At 48.6% G+C, this 19,971-nt stretch overlaps 8 non-coding genes across 8 annotated transcripts; all 8 read left to right on the forward strand.

The window, feature by feature from the left end:
* Positions 1-55: 55 nt before the first annotated feature.
* Positions 56-167, forward strand: TRNAL-CAA (transfer RNA leucine (anticodon CAA)). Its single transcript has 2 exons — positions 56-93; positions 122-167. It is a non-coding gene; the product is annotated as a tRNA-Leu (tRNA).
* Positions 168-3,319: 3,152 nt separating this feature from the next.
* TRNAV-CAC (transfer RNA valine (anticodon CAC)) lies at positions 3,320-3,392 on the forward strand. The gene has a single exon. It is a non-coding gene; the product is annotated as a tRNA-Val (tRNA).
* A 307-nt stretch (positions 3,393-3,699) lies between these two features.
* Positions 3,700-3,811, forward strand: TRNAL-CAA (transfer RNA leucine (anticodon CAA)). Its single transcript has 2 exons — positions 3,700-3,737; positions 3,766-3,811. It is a non-coding gene; the product is annotated as a tRNA-Leu (tRNA).
* Positions 3,812-6,903: 3,092 nt separating this feature from the next.
* TRNAV-CAC (transfer RNA valine (anticodon CAC)) lies at positions 6,904-6,976 on the forward strand. The gene has a single exon. It is a non-coding gene; the product is annotated as a tRNA-Val (tRNA).
* Positions 6,977-10,474: 3,498 nt separating this feature from the next.
* On the forward strand, positions 10,475-10,547 carry TRNAV-CAC (transfer RNA valine (anticodon CAC)). Its single transcript has one exon. It is a non-coding gene; the product is annotated as a tRNA-Val (tRNA).
* A 306-nt stretch (positions 10,548-10,853) lies between these two features.
* TRNAL-CAA (transfer RNA leucine (anticodon CAA)) lies at positions 10,854-10,965 on the forward strand. The gene is made up of 2 exons: positions 10,854-10,891; positions 10,920-10,965. It is a non-coding gene; the product is annotated as a tRNA-Leu (tRNA).
* A 3,080-nt stretch (positions 10,966-14,045) lies between these two features.
* Positions 14,046-14,118, forward strand: TRNAV-CAC (transfer RNA valine (anticodon CAC)). The gene has a single exon. It is a non-coding gene; the product is annotated as a tRNA-Val (tRNA).
* Positions 14,119-17,219: 3,101 nt separating this feature from the next.
* Positions 17,220-17,291, forward strand: TRNAP-AGG (transfer RNA proline (anticodon AGG)). The gene has a single exon. It is a non-coding gene; the product is annotated as a tRNA-Pro (tRNA).
* The last annotated feature ends 2,680 nt before the right edge of the window (positions 17,292-19,971 follow it).

Raw genomic sequence — 19,971 nt, forward strand, 5'->3', positions numbered from 1 at the left:
GCGGCAAAATCAACAAGTGCAGATTGAAGAGTCCGACCTGCACACTGTTTTAGCTGTCAGGATGGCCGAGTGGTCTAAGGCGCCAGACTCAAGAGAGCTTGATCTTCAGTGAAGCTGAGCCTTCTGGTCTCTTCATGGAGGCGTGGGTTCAAATCCCACTTCTGACAGGTGTATTTTCTTCCCTTAAATCTTGCTCTGCTTGCAGAGCCAGCTCCTCACACCACTATCTTTGGAAGCTGCTGTGGCATGTGAGGAGAAATCCACCAACCCATCGGCTGGGCCCTCAATCAAAATTCTGTGTATTACTGGAAGGGGCGTCTCAGGCACACCTTCTGTTAGAGCTGCACTTTATGACAGTAACTACCATGCTGGTTTCTACTTAAGCAGTTGATTCTATCGTTTGAAGTGAGGCTCTTCTGCCACCTTTTGGGCAAAGAAGACACTGCCCCTGCAACAACACAGGCAGACAAGCTCAAACTAGGTTTCTTGGTTAGGTGGGCGGAGCATATTGGCAATGGTGCCTCCTCGTGACTTGCAATTTACATGAAGAAGACAGAGAGGCAGCTGGGAGTAGGCAGTACCCATGAACCCTTGAACACTGTCTTGTGACTAGCACACAATTCTGAAATGAGGCGGGGGAAAGGAGGTTATTTCCCCATCAAGGGCCATTCCGGGAAATCAGCCACCCTGCGTCTCCCAGGTGAGTGTTTCAGGCCTATGAGCCACTAATATAAATCTCGCCTGATCAAGCCTGATCGAGCGCTGATCGAGCAAGTGTGCTTGAATCCAAGAGGCATGCTCCTCTGGCTCAAGAGCTAGCAGGCCCTTCAGTGCTTCTGGTTGGGAAGTCTAAGGTGCAAGGGTCCATGACTTGCAGCGGGTTACAACTACCAGAAAGGGTCTGCTTTTCACATCAGTGCCCTAGTTCAGCTCACTGGCACAGGGCATTTTGACTACCTCTTGCCTTGCTAGAGACAAACAAAAAATCCTTGACAGAAAACATCAATTGCTATGGCACGCTTAGAGAGAGAGAGCCTCCAAATGGCCCTGCTTTTCGGAAAGACGCTTCAGAAGATGTTTCAAATGACTATGCAGCGGCAGTCTAGTTGGTATAGGGGTATGATTCTTGCTTCGGGTGTGAGAGGACCTCTGTTCAAATGCCAGACAAACCCCTACCTTTATAGGTTCAGTCTGTGTTTTAAACAGGAGTATTTATGCTTTTCACTCTTGTAAGATGTCATGTTGCAATGCAATACATGCTTTATACTGGCGTCGAGACGGTTCAGCATCATGAAGGTATGCGAGATTTCTTTGCAACTGCTTTTCTGTGCTGGAGCAGCAGTGCTCGTAGGAACATTAAATGCACAGTGCTTCTCCATGGTAATTTCGGGTCCAGTTCTGAAATCACCTCTTGGAATGAAAGTGATCCCAGTTCCTTTCTTCCAAGGGAAGAGATCGTGTTCCGGAAGGCTCAGCTTTGAGCGTCATGAACATTGGCCCTCATCCTTGCATCCCAGTCCAATGCATAGCCACATAAAGCAAGCAGGTGTGTCTGTTTCCATAGTGTGGTGGTTCCAGTACAATGCATAGCCACATAAAGCAAGCAGGTGTGTCTGTTTCCATAGTGTGGTGGTTCCAGTACAATGCATAGCCACATGAAGCAAGCCGGCAAGTGTGTCTGTTTGTGTAGTGTAGTGGTTATCATGTGCACCTCACATGCGAAAGGTCCCTGGTTCGAGTCGCTGGGCTTTTTCACAGTATTTGCATTTCCTGCCTCACCTGACAGGCCAGCTGAGATAAAAGAGACTGTGTCTATCCCTCACCATCGTGAGGTACTACGCTCCTGGGGCATCTGTCACAGCTCACCAAGAGGAGTTGCGCCAGCTTACGGCAGTCAGTTGCTCACTGTTTGACCTTTGCAATGAAGCCTGAGCCTACAGCATTCAAGCCAGCCAAGGAAGGAAGGTACGAGAGCGAAAATAGCTTTCCTGCCCTCACCAAGAACACACACCTTGAGCAAATAAAGTGCCAGACTTACAAGGCCCTATCGCCACTTTAGCATCACTTTTAGTGACGCCCCGGTGGCACTATGCACTGCGCGGTATTTACAAGATGGCGTTCAGCCACTTTTTGTGGCTTAACACCACCTTGTAAATACGGCCCCTTAGCACGCAGCGCGTTCCCTGGAAGGGGCGTGCAATGGGTGTTGTTGGGAGTGTGCCACAGCAACACCATAGCATTTTGATGCTGCTCCAGATTTAGGAGTTGGCGTAAATCTGCGTCAGAGCCAAAATCCAACGCCATCCCAGGGGTGTCGTTAGAGTGGCGCACTGAGGAGAAATGTTTTCATTTCTCCTTGTTTTTGCTCTTTCTATGTGTGATGCATTCTGCAGCACACATAGAAGTAAGAGCAAATCACCATTGAAGATTTTTTTTTTGGGCAGGAAGTTGTCCCTTCCTGCACAAAAACAATTTCCCCCTCAACGCAGTCATCCTTGTACCATGGTGCAAGAACGGCTGCGTTGGCGCTCAGCAGCTAATTTAGAGCTGGCGCAGGGGGAAGCACAGGGGTGCGCTGTATTCTACTAAATACGGCGCTTCCCTGCATTTTGAAAATGACGGCGCGTGGGGCTTGCAAATTTGGCACAGCGTCGCGCTTAGTCATTTTCTTGTAAATCCGGGCCAAAATGTCTAAAGGATAGAGGCTTTTTATGTCATGTTCGATGAAGACCATGCAAATGACTCTAGTCGTACTGCAGAAGAGAGCACCATGTGCAGTTTCTTGCTTTGGGATGTAGTCTCCCACTCTCTGTCACCAACCCTCCGAGCAGGGTCGGAGCCGTTGCATTTCTGTGCCCAGGCTCGTTGGTCTAGGGGTATGATTCTCGCTTAGGGTGCGAGAGGTCCCGGGTTCCAATCCTGGACGAGCCCATTTTAGCGGAAAACAATCAAATCCTGCTCAAAATACACAACCCCTCAACATTTCTCATTCCACTCGAAGCATTGTTGCGCAAAACATATTTTTTGCCTCAGGCGAAAAATGGATTACAATGCCTTGGCTTCCTTCCTGCTTGCTCTCAGTGCGCCCTGTGTGATGATTTCACAGGCTCTCCTTCCTGGCATTTAGGCATCAGATATTTGTCTGTCTCTGCCCGCAGCTGTGGGATTTTTCAGGACGTCTGAGTGTATGCATGCTGGCTGACACCGCTGCAATTTTCACACTTACCCCTCGCATTCCGAGCAACTGCTGATAAAGTATAGAGGAAATCGTGCAAACATATGAGGGGAACTGTGCTCCTTCAGTCAAACCAGCAAGCTTGTTTCTGTAGTGTAGTGGTTATCACGTTCGCCTCACACGCGAAAGGTCCCCGGTTCGAGACCGGGCAGAAACACTTGGCAGCAGCAGCTTTTGTGTTTGCTCCCTAAAACCTCAGTCTCTCTCAATGCACACTTAGACAGAAATGACCTTTAAAAACTTGTGACCTGTGTAAAACGTGCTTTACTATTGCAGGACGCTAAAAAGTTATCTGCATCCCTCGGTGGTCGTGCATGTGCATTGTTTCTTGTTCTGTTTTTTTTTTTTTTTCTTGGCCATGTTATATTGTGGGGCCTTTAAAGCTGTGACTTTGATAGGAACATTGCAAGCGGCAAAATCAACAAGTGCAGACTGAAGAGTCCGACCTGCACACTGTTTTGGCTGTCAGGATGGCCGAGTGGTCTAAGGCGCCAGACTCAAGAGAGCTTGATCTTCAGTGAAGCTGAGCCTTCTGGTCTCTTCATGGAGGCGTGGGTTCAAATCCCACTTCTGACAGGTGTATTTTCTTCCCTTAAATCTTGCTCTGCTTGCAGAGCCAGCTCCTCACACCACTATCTTTGGAAGCTGCTGTGGCATGTGAGGAGAAATCCACCAACCCATCGGCTGGGCCCTCAATCAAAATTCTGTGTATTACTGGAAGGGGCGTCTCAGGCACACCTTCTGTTAGAGCTGCACTTTATGACAGTAACTACCATGCTGGTTTCTACTTAAGCAGTTGATTCTATCGTTTGAAGTGAGGCTCTCCTGCCACCTTTTGGGCAAAGAAGACACTGCCCCTGCAACAACACAGGCAGACAAGCTCAAAATAGGTTTCTTGGTTAGGTGGGCGGAGCATATTGGCAATGGTGCCTCCTTGTGACTTGCAATTTACATGAAGAAGACAGAGAGGCAGCTGGGAGTAGGCAGTACCCATGAACCCCTGAACACTGTCTTGCGACTAGCACACAATTCTGAAATGAGGCGGGGGAAAGGACGTGATTTCCCCATCAAGGGCCATTCTGGGAAATCAGCCACCCTGCGTCTCCCAGGTGAGTGTTTCAGGCCTATGAGCCACTAATATAAATCTCGCCTGATCAAGCCTGATCGAGCACTGATCGAGCAAGTGTGCTTGAATCCAAGAGGCATGCTCCTCTGGCTCAAGAGCTAGCAGGCCCTTCAGTGCTTCTGGTTGGGAAGTCTAAGGTGCAAGGGTCCATGACTTGCAGCGGGTTACAACTACCAGAAAGGGTCTGCTTTTCACATCAGTGCCCTAGTTCAGCTCACTGGCACAGGGCATTTTGACTACCTCTTGCCTTGCTAGAGACAAACAAAAAATCCTTGACAGAAAACATCAATTGCTATGGCACGCTTAGAGAGAGAGAGCCTCCAAATGGCCCTGCTTTTTAGGAAAGACGCTTCAGAAGATGTTTCAAATGACTATGCAGCGGCAGTCTAGTTGGTATAGGGGTATGATTCTCGCTTCGGGTGTGAGAGGACCTCGATTCAAATCCCAGACAAACCCCTACCTTTATAGGTTCAGTCTGTGTTTTAAACAGGAGTATTTCTGCTTTTCACTCTTGTAAGATGTCATGTTGCAATGCAATACATGCTTTATACTGGCGTCGAGACGGTTCAGCATCATGAAGGTATGCGAGATTTCTTTGCAACTGCTTTTCTGTGCTGGAGCAGCAGTGCTCGTAGGAACATTAAATGCACAGTGCTTCTCCATGGTAATTTCGGGTCCAGTTCTGAAATCACCTCTTGGAATGAAAGTGATCCCAGTTCCTTTCTTCCAAGGGAAGAGATCGTGTTCCGGAAGGCTCAGCTTTGAGCGTCATGAACATTGGCCCTCATCCTTGCATCCCAGTCCAATGCATAGCCACATAAAGCAAGCAGGTGTGTCTGTTTCCATAGTGTGGTGGTTCCAGTACAATGCATAGCCACATGAAGCAAGCCGGCAAGTGTGTCTGTTTGTGTAGTGTAGTGGTTATCATGCGCACCTCACATGCGAAAGGTCCCTGGTTCGAGTCGCTGGGCTTTTTCACAGTATTTGCATTTCCTGCCTCACCTGATAGGCAAGCTGAGATAAAAGAGACTGTGTCTATCCCTCACCATCGTGAGGTACTACGCTCCTGGGGCATCTGTCACAGCTCACCAAGAGGAGTTGCGCCAGCTTACGGCAGTCAGTTGCTCACTGTTTGACCTTTGCAATGAAGCCTGAGCCTACAGCATTCAAGCCAGCCAAGGAAGGAAGGTACGAGAGCGAAAATAGCTTTCCTGCCCTCACCAAGAACACACACCTTGAGCAAATAAAGTGGCAGACTTACAAGGCCCTATCGCCACTGGAGCATCACTTTTAGTGACGCCCCGGTGGCACTATGCACTGCGCGGTATTTACAAGATGGCGTTCAGCCACTTTTTGTGGCTTAACACCACCTTGTAAATACGGCCCCTTAGCACGCAGCGCGTTCCCTGGAAGGGGCGTGCAATGGGTGTTGTTGGGAGTGTGCCACAGCAACACCATAGCATTTTGATGCTGCTCCAGATTTAGGAGTTGGCGTAAATCTGCGTCAGCGCCAAAATCCAACGCCATCCCAGGGGTGTCGTTAGAGTGGCGCACTGAGGAGAAATGTTTTCATTTCTCCTTGTTTTTGCTCTTTCTATGTGTGATGCATTCTGCAGCACACATAGAAGTAAGAGCAAATCACCATTGAAGATTTTTTTTTTGGGCAGGAAGGTGTCCCTTCCTGCACAAAAACAATTTCCCCCTCAACGCAGTCATCCTTGTACCATGGTGCAAGAACGGCTGCGTTGGCGCTCAGCAGCTAATTTAGAGCTGGCGCAGGGGGAAGCACAGGGGTGCGCTGTATTCTACTAAATACGGCGCTTCCCTGCATTTTGAAAATGACGGCGCGTGGGGCTTGCAAATTTGACACAGCGTCGCGCTTAGTCATTTTCTTGTAAATCTGGGCCAAAATGTCTAAAGGATAGAGGCTTTTTATGTCATGTTCGATGAAGACCATGCAAATGACTCTAGTCGTACTGCAGAAGAGAGCACCATGTGCAGTTTCTTGCTTTGGGATGTAGTCTCCCACTCTCTGTCACCAACCCTCCGAGCAGGGTCGGAGCCGTTGCATTTCTGTGCCCAGGCTCGTTGGTCTAGGGGTATGATTCTCGCTTAGGGTGCGAGAAGTCCTGGGTTCAAATCCCGGACGAGCCCATTTTAGCGGAAAACAATCAAATCCTGCTGAAAATACGCAACCCCTCAACATTTCTCATTCCACTCGAAGCATTGTTGCGCAAAACATATTTTTTGCCTCAGGCGAAAAATGGATTACAATGCCTTGGCTTCCTTCCTGCTTGCTCTCAGTGCGCCCTGTGTGATGATTTCACAGGCTCTCCTTCCTGGCATTTAGGCATCAGATATTTGTCTATCTCTGCCCGCAGCTGTGGGATTTTTCAGGACGTCTGAGTGTATGCATGCTGGCTGACACCGCTGCAATTTTCACACTTACCCCTCGCATTCCGAGCAACTGCTGATAAAGTATAGAGGAAATCGTGCAAACATATGAGGGGAACTGTGCTCCTTCAGTCAAACCAGCAAGCTTGTTTCTGTAGTGTAGTGGTTATCACGTTCGCCTCACACGCGAAAGGTCCCCGGTTCGAGACCGGGCAGAAACACTTGGCAGCAGCAGCTTTTGTGTTTGCTCCCTAAAACCTCAGTCTCTCTCAATGCACACTTAGACAGAAATGACCTTTAAAAACTTGTGACCTGTGTAAAACGTGCTTTACTATTGCAGGACGCTAAAAAGTTATCTGCATCCCTCGGTGGTCGTGCATGTGCATTGTTTCTTGTTCTGTTTTTTTTTTTTTTTCTTGGCCATGTTATATTGTGGGGCCTTTAAAGCTGTGACTTTGATAGGAACAATGCAAGCGGCAAAATCAACAAGTGCAGACTGAAGAGTCCAACCTGCACACTGTTTTGGCTGTCAGGATGGCCGTGTGGTCTAAGGCGCCAGACTCAAGAGAGCTTGATCTTCAGTGAAGCTGAGCCTTCTGGTCTCTTCATGGAGGCGTGGGTTCAAATCCCACTTCTGACAGGTGTATTTTCTTCCCTTAAATCTTGCTCTGCTTGCAGAGCCAGCTCCTCACACCACTATCTTTGGAAGCTGCTGTGGCATGTGAGGAGAAATCCACCAACCCATCGGCTGGGCCCTCAATCAAAATTCTGTGTATTACTGGAAGGGGCGTCTCAGGCACACCTTCTGTTAGAGCTGCACTTTATGACTAACTACCATGCTGGTTTCTACTTAAGCAGTTGATTCTATTGTTTGAAGTGATGCTCTCCTGCCACCTTTTGGGCAAAGAAGACACTGCCCCTGCAACAACACAGGCAGACAAGCTCAAACTGGGTTTCTTGGTTAGGTGGGCGGAGCATAATGGCAATGGTGCCTCCTCGTGACTTGCAATTTACATGAAGAAGACAGAGAGGCAGCTGGGAGTAGGCAGTACCCATGAACCCCTGAACACTGTCTTGTGACTAGCACACAATTCTGAAATGAGGCGGGGGAAAGGAGGTGATTTCATCATCAAGGGCCATTCCGGGAAATCAGCCACCCTGCGTCTCCCAGGTGAGTGTTTCAGGCCTATGAGCCACTAATATAAATCTCGCCTGATCGAGCGCTGATCGAGCAAGTGTGCTTGAATCCAAGAGGCATGCTCCTCTGGTTCAAGCGCTAGCAGGCCCTTCAGTGCTTCTGGTTGGGAAGTCTAAGGTGCAAGGGTCCATGACTTGCAGCGGGTTACAACTACCAGAAAGGGTCTGCTTTTCACATCAGTGCCCTAGTTCAGCTCACTGGCACAGGGCATTTTGACTACCTCTTGCCTTGCTAGAGACAAACAAAAAATCCTTGACAGAAAACATCAATTGCTATGGCACGCTTAGAGAGAGAGAGCCTCCAAATGGCCCTGCTTTTCGGAAAGACGCTTCAGAAGATGTTTCAAATGACTATGCAGCGGCAGTCTAGTTGGTATAGGGGTATGATTCTTGCTTCGGGTGTGAGAGGACCTCGGTTCAAATGCCAGACAAACCCCTACCTTTATAGGTTCAGTCTGTGTTTTAAACAGGAGCATTTATGCTTTTCACTCTTGTAAGATGTCATGTTGCAATGCAATACATGCTTTATACTGGCGTCGAGACGGTTCAGCATCATGAAGGTATGCGAGATTTCTTTGCAACTGCTTTTCTGTGCTGGAGCAGCAGTGCTCGTAGGAACATTAAATGCACAGTGCTTCTCCATGGTAATTTCGGGTCCAGTTCTGAAATCACCTCTTGGAATGAAAGTGATCCCAGTTCCTTTCTTCCAAGGGAAGATATCGTGTTCCGGAAGGCTCAGCTTTGAGCGTCATGAACATTGGCCCTCATCCTTGCATCCCAGTCCAATGCATAGCCACATAAAGCAAGCAGGTGTGTCTGTTTCCATAGTGTGGTGGTTCCAGTACAATGCATAGCCACATGAAGCAAGCCGGCAAGTGTGTCTGTTTGTGTAGTGTAGTGGTTATCATGCGCACTTCACATGCGAAAGGTCCCTGGTTCGAGTCGCTGGGCTTTTTCACAGTATTTGCATTTCCTGCCTCACCTGACAGGCAAGCTGAGATAAAAGAGACTGTGTCTATCCCTCACCATCGTGAGGTACTACGCTCCTGGGGCATCTGTCACAGCTCACCAAGAGGAGTCGCGCCAGCTTACGGCAGTCAGTTGCTCACTGTTTGACCTTTGCAATGAAGCCTGAGCCTACAGCATTCAAGCCAGCCAAGGAAGGAAGGTACGAAAGCGAAAATAGCTTTCCTGCCCTCACCAAGAACACACACCTTGAGCAAATAAAGTGCCAGACTTACAAGGCCCTATCGCCACCGGAGCATCACTTTTAGTGACGCCCCGGTGGCACTATGCACTGCGCGGTATTTACAAGATGGCGTTCAGCCACTTTTTGTGGCTTAACACCACCTTGTAAATACGGCCCCTTAGCGCGAAGCGCGTTCCCTGGAAGGGGCGTGCAATGGGTGTTGTTGGGAGTGTGCCACAGCAACACCATAGCATTTTGATGCTGCTCCAGATTTAGGAGTTGGCGTAAATCTGCGTCAGCGCCAAAATCCAACGCCATCCCAGGGGTGTCGTTAGAGTGGCGCACTGAGGAGAAATGTTTTAATTTCCCCTTGTTTTTGCTCTTTCTATGTGTGATGCATTCTGCAGCACACATAGAAGTAAGAGCAAATCACCATTGAAGATTTTTTTTTTGGGCAGGAAGGTGTCCCTTCCTGCACAAAAACAATTTCCCCCTCAACGCAGTCATCCTTGTACCATGGTGCAAGAACGGCTGCGTTGGCGCTCAGCAGCTAATTTAGAGCTGGCGCAGGGGGAAGCACAGGGGTGCGCTGTATTCTACTAAATACGGCGCTTCCCTGCATTTTGAAAATGACGGCGCGTGGGGCTTGCAAATTTGGCACAGCATCGCGCTTAGTCATTTTCTTGTAAATCTGGGCCAAAATGTCTAAAGGATAGAGGCTTTTTATGTCATGTTCGATGAAGACCATGCAAATGACTCTAGTCGTACTGCAGAAGAGAGCACCATGTGCAGTTTCTTGCTTTGGGATGTAGTCTCCCACTCTCTGTCACCAACCCTCCGAGCAGGGTCGGAGCCGTTGCATTTCTGTGCCCAGGCTCGTTGGTCTAGGGGTATGATTCTCGCTTAGGGTGCGAGAAGTCCTTGGTTCAAATCCCGGACGAGCCCATTTTAGCGGAAAACAATCAAATCCTGCTCAAAATACACAACCCCTCAACATTTCTCATTCCACTCGAAGCATTGTTGCGCAAAACATATTTTTTGCCTCAGGCGAAAAATGGATTACAATGCCTTGGCTTCCTTCCTGCTTGCTCTCAGTGCGCCCTGTGTGATGATTTCACAGGCTCTCCTTCCTGGCATTTAGGCATCAGATATTTGTCTATCTCTGCCCGCAGCTGTGGGATTTTTCAGGACGTCTGAGTGTATGCATGCTGGCTGACACCGCTGCAATTTTCACACTTACCCCTCGCATTCCGAGCAACTGCTGATAAAGTATAGAGGAAATCGTGCAAACATATGAGGGGAACTGTGCTCCTTCAGTCAAACCAGCAAGCTTGTTTCTGTAGTGTAGTGGTTATCACGTTCGCCTCACACGCGAAAGGTCCCCGGTTCGAGACCGGGCAGAAACACTTGGCAGCAGCAGCTTTTGTGTTTGCTCCCTAAAACCTCAGTCTCTCTCAATGCACACTTAGACAGAAATGACCTTTAAAAACTTGTGACCTGTGTAAAACGTGCTTTACTATTGCAGGACGCTAAAAAGTTATCTGCATCCCTCGGTGGTCGTGCATGTGCATTGTTTCTTGTTCTGTTTTTTTTTATTTTCTTGGCCATGTTATATTGTGGGGCCTTTAAAGCTGTGACTTTGATAGGAACATTGCAAGCGGCAAAATCAACAAGTGCAGACTGAAGAGTCTGACCTGCACACTGTTTTGGCTGTCAGGATGGCCGAGTGGTCTAAGGCGCCAGACTCAAGAGAGCTTGATCTTCAGTGAAGCTGAGCCTTCTGGTCTCTTCATGGAGGCGTGGGTTCAAATCCCACTTCTGACAGGTGTATTTTCTTCCCTTAAATCTTGCTCTGCTTGCAGAGCCAGCTCCTCACACCACTATCTTTGGAAGCTGCTGTGGCATGTGAGGAGAAATCCACCAACCCATCGGCTGGGCCCTCAATCAAAATTCTGTGTATTACTGGAAGGGGCGTCTCAGGCACACCTTCTGTTAGAGCTGCACTTTTAGACAGTAACTACCATGCTGGTTTCTACTTAAGCAGTTGATTCTATCGTTTGAAGTGAGGCTCTCCTGCCACCTTTTGGGCAAAGAAGACACTGCCCCTGCAACAACACAGGCAGACAAGCTCAAACTAGGTTTCTTGGTTAGGTGGGCGGAGCATATTGGCAATGGTGCCTCCTCGTGACTTGCAATTTACATGAAGAAGACAGAGAGGCAGCTGGGAGTAGGCAGTACCCATGAACCCCTGAACACTGTCTTGCGACTAGCACACAATTCTGAAATGAGGCGGGGGAAAGGAGGTGATTTCCCCATCAAGGGCCATTCCGGGAAATAAGCCACCCTGCGTCTCCCAGGTGAGTGTTTCAGGCCTATGAGCCACTAATATAAATCTCGCCTGATCGAGCGCTGATCGAGCAAGTGTGCTTGAATCCAAGAGGCATGCTCCTCTGGCTCAAGAGCTAGCAGGCCCTTCAGTGCTTCTGGTTGGTAAGTCTAAGGTGCAAGGGTCCATGACTTGCAGCGGGTTACAACTACCAGAAAAGGTCTGCTTTTCACATCAGTGCCCTAGTTCAGCTCACTGGCACAGGGCATTTTGACTACCTCTTGCCTTGCTAGAGACAAACAAAAAATCCTTGACAGAAAACATCAATTGCTATGGCACGCTTAGAGAGAGAGAGCCTCCAAATGGCCCTGCTTTTCGGAAAGACGCTTCAGAAGATGTTTCAAATGACTATGCAGCGGCAGTCTAGTTGGTATAGGGGTATGATTCTCGCTTCGGGTGTGAGAGGACCTCGGTTCAAATCCCAGACAAACCCCTACCTTTATAGGTTCAGTCTGTGTTTTAAACAGGAGTATTTCTGCTTTTCACTCTTGTAAGATGTCATGTTGCAATGCAATACATGCTTTATACTGGCGTCGAGACGGTTCAGCATCATGAAGGTATGCGAGATTTCTTTGCAACTGCTTTTCTGTGCTGGAGCAGCAGTGCTCGTAGGAACATTAAATGCACAGTGCTTCTCCATGGTAATTTCGGGTCCAGTTCTGAAATCACCTCTTGGAATGAAAGTGATCCCAGTTCCTTTCTTCCAAGGGAAGAGATCGTGTTCCGGAAGGCTCAGCTTTGAGCGTCATGAACATTGGCCCTCATCCTTGCATCCCAGTCCAATGCATAGCCACATAAAGCAAGCAGGTGTGTCTGTTTCCATAGTGTGGTGGTTCCAGTACAATGCATAGCCACATGAAGCAAGCCGGCAAGTGTGTCTGTTTGTGTAGTGTAGTGGTTATCATGCGCACCTCACATGCGAAAGGTCCCTGGTTCGAGTCGCTGGGCTTTTTCACAGTATTTGCATTTCCTGCCTCACCTGACAGGCAAGCTGAGATAAAAGAGACTGTGTCTATCCCTCACCATCGTGAGGTACTACGCTCCTGGGGCATCTGTCACAGCTCACCAAGAGGAGTTGCGCCAGCTTACGGCAGTCAGTTGCTCACTGTTTGACCTTTGCAATGAAGCCTGAGCCTACAGCATTCAAGCCAGTCAAGGAAGGAAGGTACGAGAGCGAAAATAGCTTTCCTGCCCTCACCAAGAACTCACACCTTTAGCAAATAAAGTGCCAGACTTACAAGGCCCTATCGCCACCGGAGCATCACTTTTAGTGACGCCCCTGTGGCACTATGCACTGTGCGGTATTTACAAGATGGCGTTCAGCCACTTTTTGTGGCTTAACACCACCTTGTAAATACGGCCCCTTAGCACGCAGCGCGTTCCCTGGAAGGGGCGTGAATGGGTGTTGTTGGGAGTGTGCCACAGCAACACCATAGCATTTTGATGCTGCTCCAGATTTAGGAGTTGGCGTAAATCTGCGTCAGCGCCAAAATCCAACGCCATCCCAGGGGTGTCGTTAGAGTGGCGCACTGAGGAGAAATGTTTTCATTTCTCCTTGTTTTTGCTCTTTCTATGTGTGATGCATTCTGCAGCACACATAGAAGTAAGAGCAAATCACCATTGAAGATTTTTTTTTTGGGCAGGAAGGTGTCCCTTCCTGCACAAAAACAATTTCCCCCTCAACGCAGTCATCCTTGTACCATGGTGCAAGAACGGCTGCGTTGGCGCTCAGCAGCTAATTTAGAGCTGGCGCAGGGGGAAGCACAGGGGTGCGCTGTATTCTACTAAATACGGCGCTTTCCTGCATTTTGAAAATGACGGCGCGTGGGGCTTGCAAATTTGGCACAGCGTCGCGCTTAGTCATTTTCTTGTAAATCTGGGCCAAAATGTCTAAAGGATAGAGGCTTTTTATGTCATGTTCGATGAAGACCATGCAAATGACTCTAGTCGTACTGCAGAAGAGAGCACCATGTGCAGTTTCTTGCTTTGGGATGTAGTCTCCCACTCTCTGTCACCAACCCTCCGAGCAGGGTCGGAGCCGTTGCATTTCTGTGCCCAGGCTCGTTGGTCTAGGGGTATGATTCTCGCTTAGGGTGCGAGAGGTCCCAGGTTCAAATCCCGGACGAGCCCATTTTAGCGGAAAACAATCAAATCCTGCTCAAAATACACAACCCCTCAACATTTCTCATTCCACTCGAAGCATTGTTGCGCAAAAAATATTTTTTGCCTCAGGCGAAAAATGGATTACAATGCCTTGGCTTCCTTCCTGCTTGCTCTCAGTGCGCCCTGTGTGATGATTTCACAGGCTCTCCTTCCTGGCATTTAGGCATCAGATATTTGTCTGTCTCTGCCCGCAGCTGTGGGATTTTTCAGGACGTCTGAGTGTATGCATGCTGGCTGACACCGCTGCAATTTTCACACTTACCCCTCGCATTCCGAGCAACTGCTGATAAAGTATAGAGGAAATCGTGCAAACATATGAGGGGAACTGTGCTCCTTCAGTCAAACCAGCAAGCTTGTTTCTGTAGTGTAGTGGTTATCATGTTTGCCTCACACGCGAAAGGTCCCTGGTTCGAGACCGGGCAGAAACACTTTGCAGCAGCAGCTTTTGTGTTTGCTCCCTAAAACCTCAGTCTCTCTCAATGCACACTTAGACAGAAATTACCTTTAAAAACTTGTGACCTGTGTAAAACTTGCTTTACTATTGCAGGACGCTAAAAAGTTATCTGCATCCCTCGGTGGTCGTGCATGTGCATTGTTTCTTGTTCTGTTTTTTTTTTTTTTTCTTGGCCATGTTATATTGTGGGGCCTTTAAAGGTGTGACTTTGATAGGAACATTGCAAGCGGCAAAATCAACAAGTGCAGACTGAAGAGTCCGACCTGCACACTGTTTTGGCTGTCAGGATGGCCGTGTGGTCTAAGGTGCCAGACTCAAGAGAGCTTGATCTTCAGTGAAGCTGAGCCTTCTGGTCTCTTCATGGAGGCGTGGGTTCAAATCCCACTTCTGACAGGTGTATTTTCTTCCCTTAAATCTTGCTCTGCTTGCAGAGCCAGCTCCTCACACCACTATCTTTGGAAGCTGCTGTGGCATGTGAGGAGAAATTCACCAACCCATCGGCTGGGCCCTCAATCAAAATTCTGTATATTACTGGAAGGGGCGTCTCAGGCACACCTTCTGTTAGAGCTGCACTTTATGACAGTAACTACCATGCTGGTTTCTACTTAAGCAGTTGATTCTATCGTTTGAAGTGAGGCTCTCCTGCCACCTTTTGGGCAAAGAAGACACTGCCCCTGCAACAACACAGGCAGACAAGCTCAAACTGGGTTTCTTGGTTAGGTGGGCGGAGCATATTGGCAATGGTGCCTCCTCGTGACTTGCAATTTACATGAAGAAGACAGAGAGGCAGCTGGGAGTAGGCAGTACCCATGAACCCCTGAACACTGTCTTGCGACTAGCACACAATTCTGAAATGAGGTGGGGGAAAGGAGGTGATTTCACCATCAAGGGCCATTCCGGGAAATCAGCCACCCTGCGTCTCCCAGGTGAGTGTTTCAGGCCTATGAGCCACTAATATAAATCTCGCCTGATCGAGCGCTGATCGAGCAAGTGTGCTTGAATCCAAGAGGCATGCTCCTCTGGTTCAAGAGCTAGCAGGCCCTTCAGTGCTTCTGGTTGGGAAGTCTAAGGTGCAAGGGTCCATGACTTGCAGCGGGTTACAACTACCAGAAAGGGTCTGCTTTTCACATCAGTGCCCTAGTTCAGCTCACTGGCACAGGGCATTTTGACTACCTCTTGCCTTGCTAGAGACAAACAAAAAATCCTTGACAGAAAACATCAATTGCTATGGCACGCTTAGAGAGAGAGAGCCTCCAAATGGCCCTGCTTTTCGGAAAGACGCTTCAGAAGATGTTTCAACTGACTATGCAGCGGCAGTCTAGTTGGTATAGGGGTATGATTCTCGCTTCGGGTGTGAGAGGACCTCGGTTCAAATCCCAGACAAACCCCTACCTTTATAGGTTCAGTCTGTGTTTTAAACAGGAGTATTTATGCTTTTCACTCTTGTAAGATGTCATGTTGCAATGCAATACATGCTTTATACTGGCGTCGAGACGGTTCAGCATCATGAAGGTATGCGAGATTTCTTTGCAACTGCTTTTCTGTGCTGGAGCAGCAGTGCTCGTAGGAACATTAAATGCACAGTGCTTCTCCATGGTAATTTCGGGTCCAGTTCTGAAATCACCTCTTGGAATGAAAGTGATCCCAGTTCCTTTCTTCCAAGGGAAGAGATCGTGTTCCGGAAGGCTCAGCTTTGAGCGTCATGAACATTGGCCCTCATCCTTGCATCCCAGTCCAATGCATAGCCACATAAAGCAAGCAGGTGTGTCTGTTTCCATAGTGTGGTGGTTCCAGTACAATGCATAGCCACATAAAGCAAGCAGGTGTGTCTGTTTCCATAGTGTGGTGGTTCCAGTACAATGCATAGCCACATGAAGCAAGCCCGCAAGTGTGTCTGTTTGTGTAGTGTAGTGGTTATCATGCGCACCTCACATGCGAAAGGTCCCTGGTTCAAGTCGCTGGGCTTTTTCACATTATTTGCATTTCCTGCCTCACCTGACAGGCAAGCTGAGATAAAAGAGACTGTGTCTATCCCTCACCATCGTGAGGTACTACGCTCCTGGGGCATCTGTCACAGCTCACCAAGAGGAGTTGCGCCAGCTTACGGCAGTCAGTTGCTCACTGTTTGACCTTTGCAATGAAGCCTGAGCCTACAGCATTCAAGCCAGCCAAGGAAGGAAGGTACGAGAGCGAAAATAGATTTCCTGCCCTCACCAAGAACACACACCTTGAGCAAATAAAGTGCCAGACTTACAAGGCCCTATCGCCACCGGAGCATCACTTTTAGTGACGCCCCGGTGGCACTATGCACTGCGCGGTATTTACAAGATGGCGTTCAGCCACTTTTTGTGGCTTAACACCACCTTGTAAATACGGCCCCTTAGCATGCAGCGCGTTCCCTGGAAGGGGCGTGCAATGGGTATTGTTGGGAGTGTGCCACAGCAACACCATAGCATTTTGATGCTGCTCCAGATTTAGGAGTTGGCGTAAATCTGCGTCAGCGCCAAAATCCAACGCCATCCCAGGGGTGTCGTTAGAGTGGCGCACTGAGGAGAAATGTTTTCATTTCTCCTTGTTTTTGCTCTTTCTATGTGTGATGCATTCTGCAGCACACATAGAAGTAAGAGCAAATCACCATTGAAGATTTTATTTTTGGGCAGGAAGTTGTCCCTTCCTGCACAAAAACAATTTCCCCCTCAACGCAGTCATCCTTGTACCATGGTGCAAGAACGGCTGCGTTGGCGCTCAGCAGCTAATTTAGAGCTGGCGCAGGGGGAAGCACAGGGGTGCGCTGTATTCTACTAAATACGGCGCTTCCCTGCATTTTGAAAATGACGGCGCGTGGGGCTTGCAAATTTGACACAGCGTCGCGCTTAGTCATTTTCTTGTAAATCTGGGCCAAAATGTCTAAAGGATAGAGGCTTTTTATGTCATGTTCGATGAAGACCATGCAAATGACTCTAGTCGTACTGCAGAAGAGAGCACCATGTGCAGTTTCTTGCTTTGGGATGTAGTCTCCCACTCTCTGTCACCAACCCTCCGAGCAGGGTCGGAGCCGTTGCATTTCTGTGCCCAGGCTCGTTGGTCTAGGGGTATGATTCTCGCTTAGGGTGCGAGAGGTTCCGGGTTCAAATCCCGGACGAGCCCATTTTAGCGGAAAACAATCAAATCCTGCTCAAAATACACAACCCCTCAACATTTCTCATTCCACTCGAAGCATTGTTGCGCAAAACATATTTTTTGCCTCAGACGAAAAATGGATTACAATGCCTTGGCTTCCTTCCTGCTTGCTCTCAGTGCGCCCTGTGTGATGATTTCACAGGCTCTCCTTCCTGGCATTTAGGCATCAGATATTTGTCTGTCTCTGCCCACAGCTGTGGGATTTTTCAGGACGTCTGAGTGTATGCATGCTGGCTGACACCGCTGCAATTTTCACACTTACCCCTCGCATTCCGAGCAACTGCTGATAAAGTATAGAGGAAATCGTGCAAACATATGAGGGGAACTGTGCTCCTTCAGTCAAACCAGCAAGCTTGTTTCTGTAGTGTAGTGGTTATCATGTTTGCCTCACACGCGAAAGGTCCCCGGTTTGAGACCGGGCAGAAACACTTGGCAGCAGCAGCTTTTGTGTTTGCTCCCTAAAACCTCAGTCTCTCTCAATGCACACTTAGACAGAAATGACCTTTAAAAACTTGTGACCTGTGTAAAACGTGCTTTACTATTGCAGGACGCTTAAAAGTTATCTGCATCCCTCGGTGGTCGTGCATGTGCATTGTTTCTTGTTCTGTTTTTTTTTTTTCTTGGCCATGTTATATTGTGGGGCCTTTAAAGCTGTGACTTTGATAGGAACATTGCAAGCGGCAAAATCAACAAGTGCAGACTGAAGAGTCCGACCTGCACACTGTTTTGGCTGTCAGGATGGCCGAGTGGTCTAAGGCGCCAGACTCAAGAGAGCTTGATCTTCAGTGAAGCTGAGCCTTCTGGTCTCTTCATGGAGGCGTGGGTTCAAATCCCACTTCTGTCAGGTGTATTTTCTTCCCTTAAATCTTGCTCTGCTTGCAGAGCCAGCTCCTCACACCACTATCTTTGGAAGCTGCTGTGTCATGTGAGGAGAAATCCACCAACCCATCGGCTGGGCCCTCAATCAAAATTCTGTGTATTACTGGAAGGGGCGTCTCAGGCACACCTTCTGTTAGAGCTGCACTTTATGACAGTAACTACCATGCTGGTTTCTACTTAAGCAGTTGATTCTATCGTTTGAAGTGAGGCTCTCCTGCCACCTTTTGGGCAAAGAAGACACTGCCCCAGCAACAACATAGGCAGACAAGCTCAAACTAGGTTTCTTGGTTAGGTGGGCGGAGCATATTGGCAATGGTGCCTCCTCGTGACTTGCAATTTACATGAAGAAGACAGAGAGGCAGCTGGGAGTAGGCAGTACCCATGAACCCCTGAACACTGTCTTGCGACTAGCACACAATTCTGAAATGAGGCGGGGGAAAGGAGGTGATTTCCCCATCAAGGGCCATTCCGGGAAATCAGCCACCCTGCGTCTCCCAGGTGAGTGTTTCAGGCCTATGAGGCACTAATATAAATCTCGCCTGATCGAGCGCTGATCGAGCAAGTGTGCTTGAATCCAAGAGGCATGCTCCTCTGGCTCAAGAGCTAGCAGGCCCTTCAGTGCTTCTGGTTGGGAAGTCTAAGGTGCAAGGGTCCATGACTTGCAGCGGGTTACAACTACCAGAAAGGGTCTGCTTTTCACATCAGTGCCCTAGTTCAGCTCACTGGCACAGGGCATTTTGACTACCTCTTGCCTTGCTAGAGACAAACAAAAAATTCTTGATTGAAAACATCAATTGCTATGGCACGCTTAGAGAGAGAGAGCCTCCAAATGGCCCTGCTTTTCGGAAAGACGCTTCAGAAGATGTTTCAAATGACTATGCAGCGGCAGTCTAGTTGGTATAGGGGTATGATTCTCGCTTCGGGTGTGAGAGGACCTCGGTTCAAATCCCAGACAAACCCCTACCTTTATAGGTTCAGTCTGTGTTTTAAACAGGAGTATTTCTGCTTTTCACTCTTGTAAGATGTCATGTTGCAATGCAATACATGCTTTATACTGGCGTCGAGACGGTTCAGCATCATGAAGGTATGCGAGATTTCTTTGCAACTGCTTTTCTGTGCTGGAGCAGCAGTGCTCGTAGGAACATTAAATGCACAGTGCTTCTCCATGGTAATTTCGGGTCCAGTTCTGAAATCACATCTTGGAATGAAAGTGATCCCAGTTCCTTTCTTCCAAGGGAAGAGATCGTGTTCCGGAAGGCTCAGCTTTGAGCGTCATGAACATTGGCCCTCATCCTTGCATCCCAGTCCAATGCATAGCCACATAAAGCAAGCAGGTGTGTCTGTTTCCATAGTGTGGTGGTTCCAGTACAATGCATAGCCACATAAAGCAAGCAGGTGTGTCTGTTTCCATAGTGTGGTGGTTCCAGTACAATGCATAGCCACATGAAGCAAGCCCGCAAGTGTGTCTGTTTGTGTAGTGTAGTGGTTATCATGCGCACCTCACATGCGAAAGGTCCCTGGTTCAAGTCGCTGGGCTTTTTCACATTATTTGCATTTCCTGCCTCACCTGACAGGCAAGCTGAGATAAAAGAGACTGTGTCTATCCCTCACCATCGTGAGGTACTACGCTCCTGGGGCATCTGTCACAGCTCACCAAGAGGAGTTGCGCCAGCTTACGGCAGTCAGTTGCTCACTGTTTGACCTTTGCAATGAAGCCTGAGCCTACAGCATTCAAGCCAGCCAAGGAAGGAAGGTACGAGAGCGAAAA

The sequence above is a fragment of the Pleurodeles waltl genome, unplaced genomic scaffold (assembly GCF_031143425.1).
Source record: "Pleurodeles waltl isolate 20211129_DDA unplaced genomic scaffold, aPleWal1.hap1.20221129 scaffold_91, whole genome shotgun sequence".
Lineage (NCBI taxonomy): Eukaryota > Metazoa > Chordata > Amphibia > Caudata > Salamandridae > Pleurodeles > Pleurodeles waltl.